The sequence below is a fragment of the Lipotes vexillifer genome, unplaced genomic scaffold (assembly GCF_000442215.2).
Source record: "Lipotes vexillifer unplaced genomic scaffold, Lipotes_vexillifer_v1.1 scaffold518, whole genome shotgun sequence".
Taxonomy (NCBI): Eukaryota; Metazoa; Chordata; class Mammalia; order Artiodactyla; family Lipotidae; genus Lipotes; species Lipotes vexillifer.
Window position 1 is genome coordinate 1,375,329 of NW_006780945.1, and position 7,556 is coordinate 1,382,884.

Here is a 7,556-nt window from a genome sequence, read left to right on the forward strand (position 1 = left end):
GGGAAGCCTGTTCTAAAATGGGGGCTTGCTCTGGTCCAGGAGGACAAAGCAGAACCAAAGAGCTCATCTGGAGAGAAGTCAGTGATCACTCCACAAAACTGCTGGAAAATGAAGATATAACACAGAGGATGGGGTTTCATGGGGAAATAAAGCAATCTCTAAGCAAGGAGACAGAGGAAGTGAGTGATGACAAAGATGACCCTGAGGACACAGTGGGGGACATTTTCAAGAACAGGAAGTCAGGTTTCTGTACCAGGTTCTGCCTACTGTGGGCCACCTTAATATTTTATCCTCATGTGGACAGTGCTGTAGCACTAATGTTGAGTGGAAAAAAAAGTGAAAATTTTGTGTACCTATGAACAACTGATTTTCAGCAAAGGTGCAAAAGGCAATTCAGTGGGAAAAAAATATGCTTTTCAACAGAAACAGTGTCGCAGGTGTTGGAACAATTAAATATGCAAATGAAGGAGGAGGAGTTGGGAGGGGAGGAGGTCATTCCATATCACACACTGTACACCAAAACTAACCCCAAATGCATCAGAGACCTAGATGTAAAACCTAAAACTATAAAGTTTCTATTGGAGGACTTCCCTGGTTGCGCAGTGGTTAAGAATCCGCCTGCCAATGCAGGGTACACGGGTTCAAGCCCTGGTCCAGGAAGATCCCACATGCCACAGAGCAGCTAAAGCCGTGTGCTACAACTATGGAGCCAGCGAGCCATTTTAATATGAACTACTGAGCCCACGTGCCACCAACTCTGAAGCCTACGCACCTAGAGCCCGTGCTCCGCAAAAAGAGAAGCCACCACAATGAGAAGCCCGTGCACCTCAACGAAGAGTAGCCCCCGCTCGCCACAACTAGAGAAAAGCCCACACGCAGCAGCAAAGACCCAACACAGCCAAAAATAAATACATAAATTTATTTTTTAAATTTTCTATTGGAAAATATAGAAGAAAAGTTCAAATCCTTTGGATAGGCAAGGAATTCTTAGGTATGATACCAAAAACATCCATAAAGGGGAAAAAATCAATAAATTGGACTGCATTAAAATTAAGAACTTCTGGGGAATTCCTTGGTGGTCCAGTGGTTAGGACTTGGCACTTTCACTGCCAGGGCCCAGGTTTGATCCCTGGTCGGGGAACTAAGATCCCACAAGCTGCACAGCACAGCCAAAAAAAACCCTTCTGCTCTTCGAAAGACCCCAGATGCAATGATAGGGGACTGATATCCAGAAAATATAAAGAACCCTCAAAACTCAATAATAAGAAACAAAATCCAGTTAAAAGTGGGCAAGGGACTTCCCTGGTAGTCCAGTGGGTAAGACTCCGTGTTCCCAATGCAGGGTGCCTGGGTTCGATCCCTGGTCGGGGAACTAAATCCTGCATGCATGCCACAACTAAGAAGAAGTCCAGTGTCGCAACTGAAAGTCCGCATGCCGCAACTATAGATCCCACATGCCTCCACTAAGACCTGGCACAGCCAAAAAAGTAAATCAATATTAAAAATGGGCAAAATATTTGAAGAGATAGTTCACTGAGAAGATACATGGATAGCAAGTAAGCCATTGAAAAGCTGCTCAACGTTAGTCATCAAGGACATGCAAGTTAAAACCATAATGAGATACCACTATGTATTTATTAAAATGGCTAAATTTATTAAAAATTACCTTACCAAGGATGTGGAGGAGCTAGGACGGTCATACTGCTGGTGGGGAAGTAAAGCAGTACAACCACTTTGGAAAACAGTTTGGCAGTATCTTTTTTTTTTTTTTTTTGCGGTACGCGGGCCTCTCACTGTTGTGGCCTCTCCCATTGCAGAGCACAGGCTCTGGACGTGCAGGCTCAGCGGCCATGGCTCACGGGCTCAGCCGCTCCGTGGCATGTGGGATCTTCCCGGACCGCGGCACGAACCCACGTCCCCTGCATTGGCAGGCGGACTCCCAGCCACTGCGCCACCAGGGAAGCCCAGTTTGGCAGTATCTTAAAAAGTTAAATGTACACTGACTATATGCTCCAGATATTCCACTCCTAGGTCTGTACCCAAGAGAAATTAACACAGATGTCCGTACAAAGACATATATGAATATTTGTAGTGAAACTGCACTCCTTTGGATGGAACTCAAACCCAGTCATACCTCAGATTAGGACCTCAATCCACAATCCCTGACTTAGGAGTGGACTTGAACCCACTGTCTTTTTTTAAATATGAATTTATTTATTTATTTATTTATGGCTGCTTTGGGTCTTCATTGCTGCGTGCAGGCTTTCTCTAGTTGTGGTGAGCGGGCTTCTTATTTTGGTGGCTTCTCTTGTTGTGGAGTACGGGCTCTAGGCACGCGGGCTTCAGTAGTTGCAGCGCGTGGGCTCATTTGCTTTGTGGCATGTGGGATCTTCCCGGACCAGGGCTTGAACCTGTGTCCCCTGCATTGGAAGGCAGATTCTTAACCACTGCACCACCAGGGAAGTCCCGAACCCAGTGTCTTTTAATTGAAACTGCACACCTGGTCTCAGGACTTACTGAAGCTCAGGTTCTTTTGTCTCAGTACAGAAAGAATCCAGCGAGAGGCGAGAGGTGAAGTGGCAGGCAGAGAGTGAGTTTATTAGCATTGGATGCTTGTGAGAGATACAAGCAGGCAGACAAGGGAGCGCAGCCCCCAGAACAAACTGGGCTACATTTTTATAATCAAAGAAAAAGTTGGGGGGCGGGGGAGAAGACCAACTTCTTCCTCATTTTGGGGCATCATTAGTTCCTCCTTTAGCCCTATGTGGTCTAACCAGGACTGTCATGGCTCTATTGAAATCATATGTATATTAGCAAAAGGGTGGTAACATATACTAAAATATGGTAATTCATCTCAGGTTTTGGTATCATGTCCTCTTTCACCTAGTTTCTTTCCCCTTTCTCCTCTATTCTTGTCTTGACTATATGCAGAAATGCTACTCTTCAAGGACCGTTAATTCCCTGACTTCATGTAACAAGGTGTAGACCCCATATCTATTGTCTTGTGTTTTAACTATCAGGACTTGTGGCTTGAGTGTGCCTGGGGCTTGAATGCGCCTGGTCTTCCTTCAAGGTAGAGTAGATTGTTGCTAGGTTGCTGAATTCTATTCTTGAGTAGTTATTCGCTTACAACAGTCTCCCAAACTCCCTTAAAATTCCCTTTCTGTCTTTAATCCCCTCGTGGGATTTCTAAAATAAGTATTTATTTATCCTCCTCTATCCCTATCAATAGCAGCTTTATTTATAAGAGCCAAAAACTGGAAGCAGCCCAAATGTCCATCAACAGGTGAATAGATTAAAAAATTATTGTATATCTGTACAATAGAATATTACTCAGCAATAAAAAGGGATCAATTAATAATACATACAACGTGGACAAATATCAAGATAATTATGCTGAGGGAAAGAAGCCAGACAAAAAGAATGTCATGTTTGATTCCGTTCATATAAAATTCTATAAAATGCAAACTAACCCATTATGACAGAAAGCAGATCAGAGACTGCTTGGGGAAGAGGGAGGGAGAAGAGAGGGCAAGGGGGAGGGATAGTAAAGGGGCATGAGGAATCCTTTAAGGTCATGGATATATATGTTCACTATCTTGTTCACACATAAAATTGTTCACTTTGGAAATATGTAGTCAACTGTATGTCAGTTACACCTCAGTAAAGCTGTGTGGAAAATTGTGATGAGCCTAGAACACTTTGTCATACCAGAAAACAAGGAAACTAGTCATTTTGTTTAAAGGATTCGGGTGCCAACCCGTTGCCCAATGATGGAAAAATATGAGTATCAAATTGGGATAATAATTACAGTGGATTGAAAAAGAACAAATGTAACGTTCATAATGATAGATACAAATCCATGTGTTCATAATGATAGATATAAAATATGTGTTCATAATGGTAATAATAAAAAACCTTATTGATCACTATCCTGTGGAAGATACTAGGGAATCAATTAATTATTTTGAAAACTGCTAAAGGTAAAGAATCAGGTATGTATCCTGACTTTTTTGTGCTAAGTGTACCTCATGTAATCAATTAGCCGATGAGGTGATATTCCCCTTCATCTGTCTTCCAGCTAATAAATGCCGAAATGATATCACCATTTATAACCCCTAAGCAATGCAATGATCAATGGCTGCAAACATCAAAAAATGAGAGACAAGCAGGAATAATAATTCTCCTCATGGAAATGCACAGTAATAGACAATCAGTTTTGTAAAAACAAAAATCAAACCTGATCTGATCAAACCTTTTAGATCTAACTAACCAATATGTAGAGAACACAGGAGGTGGAGGCAGATGTCAAAACACCACGGGGATGCCACCAGCAAGATCCATCCAGACTGGAGAAAACTCTACAGGACAAACCACCTAGTTTCTAAAAAAACAAATAAAGAGAGAAAGAAAGAAAAAGAAACGAAACCAGGGACTTCCTTGGTGGCACAGTGGTTAAGAATCTGCTTGCCAGTGCAGGGGACACGAGTTCAATCCCTAGTCCGAGAAGATTCCCACATGCCACAGAACAACTAAGCCTGTGTGCCACAACTACCGAAGCCCGAGCTCCTAGAGCCTGTGGTCCGCAACAAGAGAAGCCCCCATTTCCTGTAACTAGAGAAAACCTGCACGCAGCAACAAAGACCAAACACCAAAGAATAAATAAATAAATTTAAAAAAAAAATGAAACAAAAAGGAAATGAAAGAAATTGCAAGCGAAAAAGAGAGGAAGAGGGAAACCATAGCTTTTTTTTTTTTTTTGTAAGACTTAAGAGATATATTAACCAGTTGCAGTGTATGGTCTGGATCTCAATTCAAACTATTTGAAAAATGACATTTATAGGTCAATCAGGTAAATGTAAACACTAATTTGATACTTGATAATATTAGGAAATTATTGTTTTGGGGGTGGGTGATAGTTTGGGGGATATGTTTTAAAAGGGGAATGCTTGTCTTTTAAAAATACACTGTGAAATGCTTACTGGTGAAATCACGTCTGGTATTTATTTCAAAATAATGTTGGGGGGGCTGCTGTAATAGGGAAGAACAAATCTGACTCCATATTAGATCAGTTTCTTTCACTTTAACCTTTATATTCTATTGCTTTTGCTACAAGTTAATCACTAAAGAGATGTTGCCTATAAGCTTAAATTATACATAATGGCCCATCTCTGGGAACCCTGCCTCCCAGGTAATAAGCTTTAAGCTAAAATACCTTTGTTTAGCTCACAGGAAACATCCTGACCAGGCCCACCTGTGAATGACTACAGGAAGAAATCAACACATCCCCTCTGGAGGCTGACTGGAACCAGGAAATGTTTGACTTTACCCCCTCCCCTTTTAGTATAAAAGAAGCCTGAATTCTAACTGAGGCAAGATTGTTCTTTGGGACACGAGTCCACCATCTCCTCAGTCTGCTGGCTTTCCTAATAAAGTTGCTATTCTTTGCCCTTCTCTCAATTTATTGGCCTGTCCTGTGGCAAGCAGGACCAGGATGAGCTTGGACTCAGTAACAGTGCCACTTAGGTGCGCGTATGGAGAAAAACAAGACTGACCAGGAGTTGGTTAATTGTTGAAGTTGAGTAATGACTATATGGTGGTTCATCAGGCTATTCTCTCTACTTTTGTATAGTATGAAACGTTTTATTTATTTATTTACTCTTTACTTATTTATGTGCCGCAGCACACGGATCTTAGTTCCCCAACCAGGGACCAAACCCATGTCCCTTGAAGTAGACGTCCGGAGTCTTAACCACTGGACTGCCAGAGAAGTCCCTGAAACGTTTTTAAATTGTTCAATAAAAATGTGTGTTTTTTTGCGGTACGCGGGCCTCTCACTGTTGTGGCCTCTCCTGCTGCGGAGCACAGGCTCCGGACGCGCAGGCTCAGTGGCCATGGCTCATGGGCCCAGCCGCTCCGCGGCATGTGGGATCTTCGCGGACCAGGGCACGAATCCGCGTCCCCTGCATCGGCAGGTGGACTCTCAACCACTGCGCCACCAGGGAAGCCTAATAAAATGTTTTTAAATTGTGCGTCAAAATGATTGCAGTAATACGAAAAATGCAGTTTAAAAATCGGGAAGACTGTCCTGCAAAACGCTGATACTACTTGCGTGAGAGCGGTAGGATGAATCATTTTCCCCTTTATTTCTACATTTTCTGTAATGTGTCTATATATTTTTATATTATCTTATAATGAGAGTTATGCATAATAAACCCTAGGGGGAAACAAAACCTCTGTATTTTTGCCGTCGTCGTTCTGGTCTTAAAAATTCATCTATTCTTTCCCGCACGCCCTCCAGGCTTTTGCTAAACTTCCCGCCATCTTTTCCAAGTTTAGGTGATCCGGGTACTGGAACTATGAAAGTTTTGAGGAAAGAGGGTCACGTTCAGCGCGCCCTAAACTTCCGCCCGCCAGCAATCTGATCCAAGGCACACGCCACTCAGCACGGCGACCTCCAACGGCGCAACCTGCCTTCGGGACCCTCCTCCTTTCAACGCGTGGGTAACATTTGTGCATGCGCGCGCCGAGGGACTACATCTCCCAGCAAGCTCTGCGTCTCGTAGGGGGAAGGCCTCAGTAGCGGAGGACTACATTACCCAGCGACCCCTTGCAATAGGCGTTGGTCGGGTGACTACTGTACAACCGTTGGTCCAGCGTCTGTCGGAAGCTGCGCGGTGATTGGCCCACAAGCCCGTCAGTTACTGCCAAGCGCAGTGAAGTTTTGCCGTTAGACTGCGTGAGGAGGGAGGGAGAGAAGAGTTCGAGGAGCCGGGCCGCGCTTTCAGAGCCGGGTGAGTGACCTCTTCCTCCGCCCTCCTGGCACTCAGCTCGGGGAGCTGCACCCCCGCTGCCCGGGAGCACCTACACGCGCAGGTACTCACGCGGGGGCGGGGACTGTACCCACACGTGTCGCGTCTGATCTGAGAAGCATCTTCAGGGACGCCGGAAGCGAAACCCTGGACACACCCGGGGCACCTGTACATGCGGGTGCCCACCTTGTAGGCGTTTTCTCGGACTCGGGGAGAAAAAACACGCCCTGGAGCACACGTGGATACTTGTGTCCACACGCGGAGATATCTGCAGAGACCCTCAGCTAAGCACGTGGGCTCACGGGCACACACCCTCACCGCGGGGCACCTGCATACCTGAACCCCAGGGACTTACGCAGTAAAAACAGGGGTGGCACGGCAGACTCATACACACACACCCCAGCCGCCCTGACACACCAGCGGCCCCCATCTTCTGGGTACTTTATTATATTATGCATATAATCATATTTCATGTTTATTTTGTCTCTTTAGATGGTTTTTTGGTACAAGAAGGAAATTTTGAACAAGCAGAAAAAGTAAGGCCACTACTGAATTATATTTAACAAGACCTTTCACGTGTATAAGGACTTTTACCTTTTTGACAGAGCTTATCACATATAGTAGTATCTCGTGTGATCCTCCCAGGAATCCGGCTAGGCAGGGCCGCCGTCATTCCCATTTTCCAGAAGAAAAAGCTGCCCAAGGTACACGAGAGAGACAGGATTTTTTTTTTTTTTTTTTTTG

General features: G+C 44.4%; 1 protein-coding gene and 1 non-coding gene across 2 annotated transcripts in view; both read left to right on the forward strand.

Moving 5' to 3' along the window:
• The first annotated feature begins 1,069 nt into the window (after positions 1-1,069).
• On the forward strand, positions 1,070-1,141 carry TRNAE-UUC (transfer RNA glutamic acid (anticodon UUC)). Its single transcript has one exon. It is a non-coding gene; the product is annotated as a tRNA-Glu (tRNA).
• A 6,168-nt stretch (positions 1,142-7,309) lies between these two features.
• SLC25A19 (solute carrier family 25 member 19) overlaps positions 7,310-7,556 on the forward strand; it is a 16,903-nt gene continuing 16,656 nt past the window's right edge. Inside the window, exon 1 of the mRNA XM_007454350.1 lies at positions 7,310-7,348. The gene's annotated coding sequence lies outside the window, so the exon portion shown is untranslated. The remainder of the gene's footprint in view (positions 7,349-7,556) is intronic.